The 13,075-nt window shown below is 35.7% G+C and overlaps 1 long non-coding RNA gene across 6 annotated transcripts in view; it reads right to left on the bottom strand.

Moving 5' to 3' along the window:
- The window catches only part of LOC110261200 (uncharacterized), a 174,157-nt gene that overhangs the window by 146,637 nt on the left and 14,445 nt on the right, over nucleotides 1–13,075 (bottom strand). For 2 of the 6 annotated variants that reach the window (XR_014805158.1, XR_014805157.1), the window contains exons 3-4: nucleotides 5,189–5,276; nucleotides 2,065–2,125 (exon numbers count right to left, since the gene is read on the bottom strand). The exons of the other annotated variants lie outside the window; for them this stretch is intronic. This is a non-coding gene — a long non-coding RNA (uncharacterized LOC110261200). The remainder of the gene's footprint in view (nucleotides 1–2,064; nucleotides 2,126–5,188; nucleotides 5,277–13,075) is intronic. 6 annotated transcript variants of the gene reach the window in all.

Here is a 13,075-nt window from a genome sequence, read left to right as displayed (position 1 = left end):
AAAATTCAAAAGTATTTGGAGAGAACATTTTTTAAAAAGTATGAGAATTCTGGTTTAACTTGTCAGGTCAAATGCTTATACTGTTTCCTTTTGAAATCACAATGTAATAAAGTAAAGATACAAATCCAAGTAGACAAGGAGAACAAGATAGTAAATGATTCTAGACTAATGATGTCTACAAAATATTGGAAGATGAGAAACAGATGGGCTGGTGGTAACTAAGTATAGCAGGGAAAAACTCTCCTCTAAATGCTGCTGAGGGGATAGTTTAAGAAAAAGCAAGCATATTTGTCCATCAGAAGTCTAGTAAAATCACAGAGATTAAAGATAACAAGCATTTCTAGAGATGAGGGAAGAGAGGGTAGAAGGATCCCTACCCCCACAAAAGGCAGGAGAAGCCCTCTTCTGTTACAGGAGGCAGTATATCAGTCTCTGGGGATCTCTGGAATTCAGATCTCAGGAAGTCTGAGAATTTGTGTCATGACACTCTGAAAGTATCTTTTCTTTTTTTTTTTTTGGTCATGCTTGCCTGGGCCCGGAATCAAACCCACACCACAATAGCAACCTGAGCTGCTGCAGTGACAACACCAGATCCTTAATCTAATGAACCACAAGAGATCGCCTTGAAACTACCTTAATATATCATAAACAATGGAAAATTTGCATTGATCCTGAGTATAGCATAAATTAAAGATTAAAATAAACTGCAGCTTAATTGACTAAAAATCTAAAATGTGGCTAGAATGCAATGATTTTAGATAGTTTTTAGCAAAAATTAGAGACAAAGGCAGCAGCATCCAGATTCATAATAGGAGGCATAAGTTAATATTTGGTTTGAGTAAAGTACAATAAACTAAGTAAAATCTGGCTTGACTGAGATGCTAAGTTCAATTATTATTGGATTTGGACTCTAAGATGATAATATCCATAGATCGAGGCAAGAGGAATTGGAGAAACCATTCCCACTTAATAACTGTTCATCTCTTGTAGTTATAGAATAGTAATTCAGGAGGAAACATTCATTTGAAGCCAGACATGCAGAAGAAAATATTTTCACTACAGTCTTATAAATTTAGAATTAGAATATTAGAAGGGATCTTGGATATCACTTAGGCCAAAATTCTACTTAAGTCATTTCTAAAATATTCTTGACAGTTTGCCATTCAGAGTGTACTTGGTCACTTTTGGCAGCTACCACTTTAAACATCAGCCCTCTCTTATTTTTTGTGGTGGGTAAATATGTATACTTTTCCTTATCAGTACAACTTTGTATCTTTGTAATCTTCCTCACTTGAGAATAAATTTGTTCCTATTTAACAATTTTGTTACCCTCTTGGTAGAAATGCATTACTCTTTTTTGCTTTCATACCCAAATATTTCAAATTATTAGGTTTTATATAACAGATTTTCCAGAAATTTTACTGTCTTACGTTACCTATCTAAATTATCCCTAGCTGGTTATATTTCTTTAAAACTGTGGTGCCCCAAACAAAATGAAAACTCTCAAATGTAGTTAATGTTTCCTTATTTGGGGCACTGAACTTTATAAAATTTAGGATTTGATTAACTATTTTAAAGGATAAATCACATTCTAACCCCTCTAGGAAACTCGCAAAACTTCAAGACTTCAAGAGGCATGCCTAAGTTTGCTTTTAAATAGATTTCCATATTTACATTTATCCTTAGGTATTTTACTTACAGGTACAATGTATCATTCTAGCCTAAACTTTTTTAACCTGAAATCTCTGATGATTTAGTGATTATCTGACTTTGTAAAATCTCAGGATTTAATAATTACTTTCTATTTCTCCACCCAGTTTTTAATTAGTCAAACTTATATAATTTCCATGATGGGAGGGCCTGTCTTTGCCAGTCTGGAGCTTGCTCACTGCTGTTTCCTCAAATTCTAGCACACAGCAGGCGTTTGACACCTATGTTTGGAAAGAAACTACACAGCTCTAAAATCTCTCTGGATTAATATTCATCCTTTAAGAAACAAAGTTCAACCTCCATTGACTTTATTCAAATGCTCGACATGTTTTCCCCCATCTTTAAAAAAATTACCTCGAGAGAAACTTTGATGAAATCCAGCAATACTGTTATTGAAACTTCCAGATTTTGCAGTCTAGCAAAAGGATCCAAAAAAAAAAAGTTATTTTAGCATGTTTATTTTTATTTTTATTTATTTATTTATTTATTTTTTGCTGCAAACACACTGTTTCCACTTTTCACTTCTTGATATTTTGAATATGGACAAAACAATTACCGAATAATCAATTAGACAATTTTCCTAGTTAAGAACGTCAAGCCCTTGAGCTATAATTTTTACAATCTAACTTTTTCTCCTTTTTGAAAATTGATGAGAGTTTGCATTTGTTGTCTAGCACTTATCTTTTCCATTTCCTCTGATTATAATTGCTTCATGACTCTGAAATTATGTTTGAAAGTTTTTCTTATTTGAAATAACCAGGTTTCTCCTTACTGTTTCTTGGTCTTCAGTAGGCTGCTATTTTGCTTATTACAGTTTGAATCTTTATTTTTCTTCTTTAATAATGAAGATAGAAATCTATGCAAGTGAAGATTTTTATATCATGGAATCTGAAAGTACCGAGATTACCTAGTATCATTTTATCTTTTGGAGGATCTGAAAAAAGTGGGCAAATGCTAATTAGGTTCTGGTTTTTAAGTCAATTCTGCTTGTGAGCAGACACAATGTTTGATCACCATTCCACACTCTTAGAAGTGCCCGTCATCCCTATACCTTCATTTCCTGAGTGCACAATCTCACACATTCCTCCTGAACACATCAGCTTTCCAAGTTTCGGATATTCATTGAGGCATAAGCAGCTGTGAAAAAGCCTCTAGCTGAGCAATAAGATGTTTTTCCTTGACCCATCACCCTGTTTTTGTCTTCCCAGGGGACTTTCTTTCTGGGTCTCAGAAAGGTTTGAAATAACAATAGTTTTCCTCTCTTTCCTTTCACTGAAATCTCTGGGTATCTTGTTTCAAACATTCTCTGCTTTGCTGTGTTACCTGATTACCTGGACCAAAAACATTTGCATTCCCAGGGCCACAGCAGCTTTCACAGGCAGGGGAGTTTGATCTATTCCTGATTTTGCAGTTATATTAGATGAGATGTCCCTGTAAGCTAATTACTTTGGCAACAAAGGGGGCACCAATGATTCTGTCAGGCATCCATGGGGGCACCTTAATAGTGTTTTAAACAGTGTGTACAGAAGGGGTTAAAAGCTACACAGAGAGGAGCAGAGCCTGAGGGGAAAGACACTGCAGGTGTGTGGTTAACAAGGAACTAATTGGGTAACCAGGCAGGAGGAGAAGCAAGCATAAAGCTGGTCAACGTGCTTGTGTAGAATTCCAGCAGTTAGCTAGTGCTGAGCCCTTGAGGAGTTGAAATAAAGACAAGTTGAAGCTGGAGTCTATTTTTTGCTGTGATCTTTACTAGAAACTGCAAATTGGGACTTGACAGCTTTCCTCACCGCCTGTTGCTTTATTTCAGGTGGTATTGTTTTGAACGAGCTAAGAGCTGACATTCCAGATGTCTAGCCTGAGTGTCTTGTATCCAGACAAGAATGTGCATCAAATCTTCAAGGCACCTTACTCTTTCTTCTGTTCTTAATTATCTCTGGGTATTGTGAGTGAGGGAGTAGATAGTGAAAAAAGTGTTGGCTTAGTACTCATGAGACTGGATTCTTATCCCAAGTGTGCACTCAACAGCATCAGCTCAGTTATCATGTCTACCAGGTCTTCACTGCTTTCCAAGCTATCAAAAGAGTGAGATCGTATATTTCTTTTCAGAATCCCTTTGAGCCCTAATATTAAAAAAAAAAAAAAGGATGTTTGCTCTATTGAATTTTGACCAAGTACCTAAAAATAGACTAGACATACGGAATATGGAAAATATATAGAGAGGAGAAGGCATATTTCCTATCTTCACGAAATCTACAAACAAACAAAGAAACATAGGAGTGCTAAATGCTGTAGTTTAAATGGGAGTGAAGGTCATTTGGAAGAAGATGTCAGGGGACACAGTCACACAGAGAGCAGTGTAGGTTTCACAAGGAATGAGTATTGGGATTAACCTCCTAAAGAAGCAGGCTTTGAGGCAACAGCCAAGCAATTCTCTAAGTTGTTGGAATGGTGCAAAGTATGACTTAAGCTTGATAATAAACCCATGGAAGTTTTTGCAATAAAGAGATTGATCAGACTGGGAAGAGATCAGTTAATGGGAAGAAATAAAAATTGTTCAGAGTCAAATTATGGATAACCAGAAATGACAGATAAGGAAATCTTAAATAAGAAAAGGAAAACACTTTAGATATGGGAACAGTTGGAAACACAATATTTAAAAAAATATATATATCCAGATATGGAGTAGCAATATAGAACAAACTCAAGTTCAATTATCATTTATCAGTTACCTTTAAATAACAGTGTAGTATATACTAATTTAAAAAAAAAAGCTCATTAGAAATATTTAAGTTCCCAAACGAAAGGAAAACATTTGTTCATTTTAGTCTAAGATATAGTTCCACACTTTCTTTGACCTCAAATGTGTGTCGACACAAAGGGAAATATAAATAGTTGGACAATGGTTTAATGCAGAACATCTTCTAATTTATTTTCTTTTTTTTTCTCTAATTTATTTTCAGCATAAATCTCAAAAGAGCTGAAATAGAGAGTCAATATGGTATATCACATTGGTGTATGCTATGATCACAGGGCTTGAATTTGGTTACCCAGTTTCTTACACATGTGATGTATTTACCCACTGGTCAACTCATGCATATGGACTTGTAAGTTCTGTTGGGTCCAGCACTCCCTACTGTTTCACATCCTTCCCACTGGACTCATTAATGATACTTTTATGGCCTCAGAGAGCAATTCAAGATATAATTCCTGGTTAGAAATGGCACTGCTGTTATGTAAGCTGGGTCCTTGCAGTCCGTGTAAACTCTCTGGCCTCCAGATTATCTTTTGGAAAATGAGAATGTTTGACTAGAGTAGCTGTAATTTTCCTTCTAATTCTAAAGTTCTGCAAGAAATAATATTTTTCTTACATGATAGTATGATATGACAGTTTGGAAAGAGGGGAGAAAGGAAACTTTTAAAAGACCAGATTAATGGAATGCAAATTGCAGCCATACAACTTTTATTTTAAAGAAATTACCTCATTTGTGCTGAATTTTCTGAAGAATCAAATCACAATTCTTAAAGGAATTTGCAAAATCAGTATCTGGCATGTCTTTCTCCACCCACTTCCATTCAAGTTTCAACATAGAGGGAAGAAAGAACATTTTAAAAAGAGCTTAGAATTAGGCTCAAACAGCAAGTTCAGTAGTTTGAAGACATTTTACCTATTTTAACAATAGCTGTACTAACACTTTAGCAATTCATTGAGATCAGTGATTCCTTTAAATTAGCCATAGTGAAGTTCAACTTCTGGATAAAACTAGCTGGCTGAATTTTATATAAAATATAGCTATTTCACAGAATTTATAATATAGTATTTCAGATTTCAAATTTCTGTTCCTTAATGGGCAGTGCCATCAAGCAAAACTGACATTTCTACAAGATGAGCACACATTCATTTTATTTCTATAACTTACTCATGATTAATTGCTTCCTTGCCTTTGATATTAGTTGAAGCTATGACATACTGCTTTCATATACACCAAAGACCCGTTTTTCTCCTTTTTTTCTCTTGTCTAACCAAATTCTTCAATTTACTTTATTCATTTCTCAAAATTGAATCTGTAAAGAGTACTCTAATAACAATCATTCAATTCTCCTATTAAAATTCCTTTCATCCTATTTTCATTGTTTCTGTGAGGGATTTTTTTTTTTTTTTTTTTAATGGTTGGGCAAGGCGTATAGAAATGAATGACTGAAAATCATAGTATGAGAGGTTTCCATAATGATAATATGGATGTGTTATAATGGGATACTTATATCCTTCACCATATCTCTCATGTAATGGCCTGAGTGTTAAATGATCATTGACAATGATAATGGCTTTGTGGTTCCATTACTGAAAAAGTGTATTTCCACAATTAAAAAAACCCCCAAAATTTACCTGATGTTCTAGACTTAGATATTCATCCCTCTCCTGAGACTTTCTCTACTTTGTTGAATATGCTGATGATAAATGCAAATACATTATTCTTCTCCATGTTTCCTATGATTCAAGAGAAGCTTTAAAATATAATGACCTGATATATTTATCCAGGCATCATTAAACTTGAATTTACAGGATGAAATAAGCTCCTGGGAGAAAATAAGCATCCATTTATTTATTCAGTCCATCTTTATAGATCCCATTTCCTTGTTAGCTATTGTGCATGGGCCAGGAGACAGTGATCTACAAGACAGTTATGGTCTTTGTCATGTTAGAGCTGTGATTGTTCAGAGAAGGACTCATGCAATGAACAGTACATAAAATAATAATTTAAAAAATACCCCAGGAATTCCCGTCGTGGCTCAGTGGTTAACGAATCCGACTCGGAACCATGAGGTTGCGGGTTCGGTCCCTGCCCTTGCTCAGTGGGTTAACGATCCGGCGTGCTGTGAGCTGTGGTGTAGGTTGCAGATGCGACTCGGATCCCGCGTTGCTGTGGCTCTGGCATAGGCCTGTGGCTACAGCTCTGATTAGACCCCTAGCCTGGGAACCTCCATATGCCGCGGGAGCGGCCCAAGAAGTAGCAAAAAGACAAAAAAAAAAAAAAAAAAAAAAAAAAAAAAATACCCCAAACACCTTAAAGAGAAACTAGAGATTTCTGATAGGAAATAAAGAATGTTGTTTAATAGGAGCTATCTTAGACTAGGTATTCAGCAGGGAGAGACCTCTCTGAGTAGGTGATGGCCAAGTGAAATCATGAGTTAAGGAGCCAGTCACGTGAAGATCTACGTCAGAGCCTAGAAAGGATGTGTTAAACCCAGAGGCAGGAAAGAAGTTGGAAAATTTTAGAGGATGTTAGTGAATGGTTGATTTCTAGGGGGAGCTAGAGCAGAGTGTGGGAAGTGGTATGAGAAAAGAAGGCAGAGGCTGAATGGTATCATATCATGAGGAGACAAATAAGTCATGTGCATAAGTTTGCACTTAATTTTGACAGCAGCCAAAAGGTTTTCACCATAAGATTAGGAGTTACATCATCTACTCTCTTTACTGGTTGCAGGAAATGGATTGGAAAGGAACAGGAGTAAAAACAGGAAGTCCAATGAGGAGTCATGGAACACAATTGTAGAGGTTCAAACACAATGGATTCCACTAGAAATGGAGGTGAATGTTCAGGTTGGAAAAACACTTTGGAGGCAAAAAAAATAAAGACTTGCAGTTGTATGGACTTTTAGAAAGAAATCAAGGAAGAATCTTAGATGTCTGACTTGAGAAACTAAGTATTTCATGGCATCATTTTCTCTGAGCAAGAAGACTTAAAATAAATCTGTAAAAAAATTTGTGTTTACATAAGTGGACTCATATGTGTGTGTCAAGGACTATAGTTTCATGTAAGATGCCTATAGAATGTGTTTCAGGTAAATATGTCCAATAAGAATCTGGAAGTAGCCATCTCAAATTTCAGGAAGAATTATGACCTAAGGACTTAACTTTAGAAGCCCTTAGCATGTAGATTATTTTGAAACCAAGGTTTTTGGAGAATTTTTTGGAGAAAAATAGACACTAAAAGACAAATAAATCCACTAAAAGACAACCCATAAGCATATGGCTATATCTAAAGTGGTCGTAAAATTACTTATGAAATTTTTCTCAGGAAATAATTGGAGGACATTCTCCACCAAAAGTAAAATAATGCCACCAAAATGTATTACCACCAAAACATTACCACCCAAAAGAGAAAAAGATATGTGCAATTATAGTACTATATTAGCTACAATAAAAAAGTAAAAGAAACTGGTGGTATTATTATTATGTTTTCTTTTTTTTTTAGGTCTGCATATGCAGAATATGGAAGTTCTCAAGCTTGGTGATGAATCAGAGCTATAGCCACCAGTCTATGCCACAGCCACAGGAGTGGCACGATCTGAGCTGCATCTGCCACCTACAACACAGCTCACCGCAATGCCAGATACTTAATCCAATGAGCGAGGCCAGGGATTGAACTTGTATCCTCGTGGATACTAGTCAAGTTCATTACTGCTGAGCCACACAAGAACTCACATGATGACATTATTAATAATAAATTTTTCTAACTCAATGTTTTAAAAATATCATCTAAAAATTTAATATATAAACAATTATTAGAGACAAGTTCTCCTTTTTTTTGTCGTTGTTCAGTATTTTCTTTGAAGTTTCTTTCCTATTTTTTTTGGTACATTTCAACTCATACTAACCACATTTCAAGTGCTTACATAGCCACATGTGATTCCTTGCCTCAGTATAGGACAACAGGGGGATAGAACATTTTGTTTGAATGATATGATAGATAAAGAAACAGATAAAGAAAGATTTCACTCAAAATATTTTATCTTAAAAAAAAAAATGAAAGTACTTACAAGGCTATGATCCAGGGCATGAGCTGCTGGGGGTTAGTATTTGGAGAACTGGCACTTCCTCAAATATAATAGTTATTAAAAAGGAGAATGGAATGCATATGGAATATATTTGTTAATAGGAATACTAAACTTTGTTAGCCCCAGAAATTCCTGGGCCTGGGATTGAACCCACACCACATCAGTGACAATGCTAAATCCCTATCCACTAAGCTGAATCCCTAACCACTAAGCCGAATCCCTAACCACTAAGCTACCAAGGAATTCTTGGAATACAGAAATATTATTTAGAAAAATCATAAATTCTTCCTGAAATATGTGGCAAAATCAAATGTGTGACAAGAAGCTGAAGTTACGTTTGCAGAAGGCCTTCTAGAATGTTGCCTGCTTCCACTTCATGAACTTGTGCTTAATAGGTGGTATCTGATAACAATACAAATTGACTATCAGAATTCCTCTGTGCAGCCTATTCCTGAAATGTTTAAAGGGTATCTAGGGCAACAGAAGAAAGGGTGGGGGAAAAAATGTAATTGTAATGTATACATGTAAGGATAACCTGACCCCATTGCTGTACAGTGGGAAAATAAAAAAAAATATTTAAAAAAATAAATAAATAAATAAATAAAGGGTATCTAGGTATGCATTTAACTTCCTCCCTCCTTTTTCTTCCCCTTCTTTTGGTAAATTTATTGGTTACTCAGTGTTCTCAGGATTCAACAGTATGCTTTCACAATTCAGTGGAATGTTGCTTCAACTTGAATGGAACAAAATGTTTTATTTATTCTGTCATTGGCAGCTTTTTGGTTCATGTGTGTGTGTGTGTGTGTGTGTGTGTATGTGTGTGTGTGTTGAAATGACACTACAATCTGTACTTTGGAATCATGGTAGCTATGTTCTTACTGGATCTTGTTATTGGCATTAATTTAAAAAATCATAGCGGGAGTGTTGGTTGTGGCTCAGAGGGTTAAGAACCCAACCAATATCCATGAGAATGCTGGTTCAATACCTGGCCTCACTTAGTGGGTTAAGGATGTAGTGTTTCCTCAAGCTGAGGCATATGTCCCATATGTGGTTTGGAGTGGCCTGGATCTGGCTGTGGCATAGGCCAGCAACTACAGTTTTGATTTGACCGCTAGCCTGGGAATTTCCCTATGCCACAGGTGCAGCTCTGAAGAAAGGAAAAAAAAAAAAAAAAAAAAAGGGAAGAAAAAAAATAAAAAATAAATCATAGTGAACAAATGGGTGGAGCTGCAGAATAGAATGGCTTCTCAACCCTGACTTCAAAATCCTCAACCCATATGTTTAAATTCTCTGAGTAGTAAGGAAAGAAATCAGAAAAACAGGAAATCCAGGGATGGAAGGAAGGTCATATGGACAAGATCAGGAGGCATGGCTGTCTTATTGTGTTGAGAAAATAAGAAGACAAGAATTGAGAAGTCAGATTGTATAAAAGTTACTGCTTTGTGTTTGTATTTAAGGAGGAGAAAGTGGAGGAGGAAGATAGAGCAATAGAACTGTTCTGTTTCCAAGAATGCCAAGGCTTTTAAATCAGGTCACTCCAAATCAATCCATACTGCACTCCCCCCAAATAAAGAAAACGCTAAAACAGCTCTTGATGTAATTTATTCTTTCAGATCTTGTGGCAGAGAGAGTTTTCTAAAGCTTTAAGCTGTGAGTAGCTTTCTTTCTTTTCTTTTGTTTTTTAAAGCTATATATCCCACACACTTAACCCACACTTTCTATTTTTAGTTTTCTCTTGCAGTTCATGAAGACCACATTTCTGAGCAAGATTAGACTACATGATTCCCAGGATTTGCTTTCTGTTCAGCTTTCTTTTTAGTTATATATATATTTTTTTCTCACTCTGTAATTCAATGCTGCATCTTGGTTCCATAAATATTGCACTGACTTTTGTTATGATTTCCAATAAACATAATAATCTTAGATGTAGAGAAAGATAAGTTGTCATTCTTTGTTACAAGTTCACTGAATAGGGGAAGATAAGAGGAAAGAAACAAAGTTAAGGGCAGGATTTTACATTAAGTATTTCTAAGTTATTTTGGTTTATACTTTTCTTCTCCATGTATACATTATTATTATTATTGTTGTTGTTGTCTTTTGTATTTTTAGGGCTGCACCTGCAGCATACGGAGGTTCCCAGGCTGGTTGAATATGAGCTGCAGCTGCCAGCCTACAACACAGCCACGGTAACACAGGACCCAAGCTGCATCTGCAACCTACACCAGAGCTTATGGCAATTCTGGATCCTTAACCCACTGAGCAAGGCTGGGGATCAAACACATCTTCATGGATACTAGTCAGGTTTGTTAATCACTGAGCCATGACAGGAACTCACAGGTGTACACTCTTTAAATTTGTTCTCACACATGTTAGGTTTGTTCTTGAGAACAAGCCATTACTCAGATTTATTTCACCCTTGGTAATGAGAATGTATCACTGAGGTGCCATTCAACTTCTACTCTATCATGAACCATCAAGGGCAGCCAACCCTTTTCATTTTCTGAACTTATATTCCTCCAGGATTCCTAAAACGGGGCAGGGGGAGCTATGAGGAAGAGTTTGGATACTCTAGCCTGACAAGCCCCTGAATTCTCATTCTAATTTCTCAGAGTTATGAACATTGAAAAGTAATGTAATGTCAGAGTCCTTATCTCTAAAATCAATAATTCCTCAAAGTAATGTTTCAGGAAGTAAATAAAATGTTGTTTGCAAATCAACGTTTATGTTGCCTCACTTTTAGGCACCGTAAGTAAGCAGTTACCATTCCTTGAGTTGTAATAAGGATGGCAATAGCAAGGAATGGAAAAGGGCTTAAACGTCATTGGGCAAAATCTTTAAGAATCTAGACCAAATGTAGCAACAGAGTTTAAAATAGAATTAACCTATTCCAACCCCCAATTCTGTGATCTTATGGTCCCCTAATCATCAATGTAAGAAGCCTCTAGTAAGAAGCAATGTCACACAGTGGATCTAATACCTAATTTGACACCTGACCTTGTTGGAGAGTTAAAATGACTCTGGCTCAGATCACCAGTGTTGTAAAGTGAGACACATGTACACAGGGAGATCTTGACAAGATTCTTTACTTTTGCAGAAAGGTGCGGGTACTCAAAAAGCTCATGCCAAGAAGAAAAGTCCCTCCCCATTTATCCTTCATACCTGTCCCCTTCCTATTGGTCAGGTCAGAGCCCACATTCTTCTCCATTGGCTAATTTGAAACAGATCGTTACTGGGAGAAGAGGGAAAGAGGGGGGTGGAGGAGGGTGTTTCAGATGAAGCAGGAACAAAATGGAGTAACCAAGACTTCCTTTGATAGAAAAGACATATGTTAATTCTTACAACCTGAAAGAACCAATATTGGTTTCATCTGGGGAGCATATTAAGCATAGCATGAAGAGGAAATTATGAAGACCAACAGAAAATAGCAGCAAAGAAATTTTTTATATGATAAGATTTGGGTTTCTATTCATCATCTCTTTAAATCTGTTTACATTTATATTTAGAAAATAATATATAGTAATTAAGTTCATAAGTCTGCCAAAAGTGTAAATAGAATTTGTTAAAAATTTAGGTTGCTTTCAATTCTAGAGCAAAACTGTAGGCATCCATTCTGTATGTGTGTGTGTATGTTTGTGTGTGTGTGTGTGTGTGTGGAACATATCCATTTTCTATGTGCCAACTGTATGTTGGTAGTGTTTGTCTTAAAAAGAAGTTTGAACTCTGATAATATTCTTCTGTTTTTCACCAAGTTGGTTGTCTTTTTACTTCTTTAATGTACACATGTATAGCACTAGAATTGAGAATTTTGTTTTTAAACACTTAAAACTCCACTTTATTTTTCTTTATTTCCTATTTTGCAGATTTTTTTTGCTATTTTCATAAACCAAATATAATTTACAATTAACTTCTCCCTGAAAGACATTGGATGATGGCTTCCAAAACTAATGGTGTAAGACAAGTTTACAAACTGTCAGGCTTTGAAGTGAAAATTAGTGTGTCATTCTTTCTGAAAAGAAAAGAGCATAGTACTGACTGCTCTGTTATAAGAATCTCTCAAGGCAAAATATATATATTTTTAGATGAGAGGACAAAAATTAAATAAATGTTTTCTTCCACCCCAACTTACCAAATTCCATCAACATACATATTCACACACATGCACACACAATTAGAGGGTTTTCCAGCAGTAAAATCCTTACTATTCTAAGAAATCAACAGCCATTGGAACTGTAAGGTGATATATCTTAAAATCCCATTTGACAAAAATGTTTATTGATTAGCATAAGTAGAGAGGGCTGGCTGGAAAAACTCTGCAAAATGTGTGATTATTCTTTGATTTCCTAAAGCAAAAACTGTTAATGTTACTTAAAATTAGATCACCGAGATGAGTGAGAAGATTTGGAAATATGAGCTAACATTTTCAAATAGAGTCAAGTACCTGTTTTATTTTCAGGCTAAAATTCCAGTGCCACTAAGAGTTTTTTACTGATTTCTACCTCAGGGTCTTAGAATGTTAGAACTGTAGATT

Source organism: Sus scrofa, chromosome 6, assembly GCF_054392235.1.
Source record: "Sus scrofa isolate SSC_HxYL_T2T_F1_AM1 chromosome 6, Sscrofa_HxYL_maternal_Yorkshire_Landrace_v2.0, whole genome shotgun sequence".
NCBI lineage: Eukaryota > Metazoa > Chordata > Mammalia > Artiodactyla > Suidae > Sus > Sus scrofa.
This window is presented reverse-complemented; position numbering and strand designations above follow the sequence as displayed.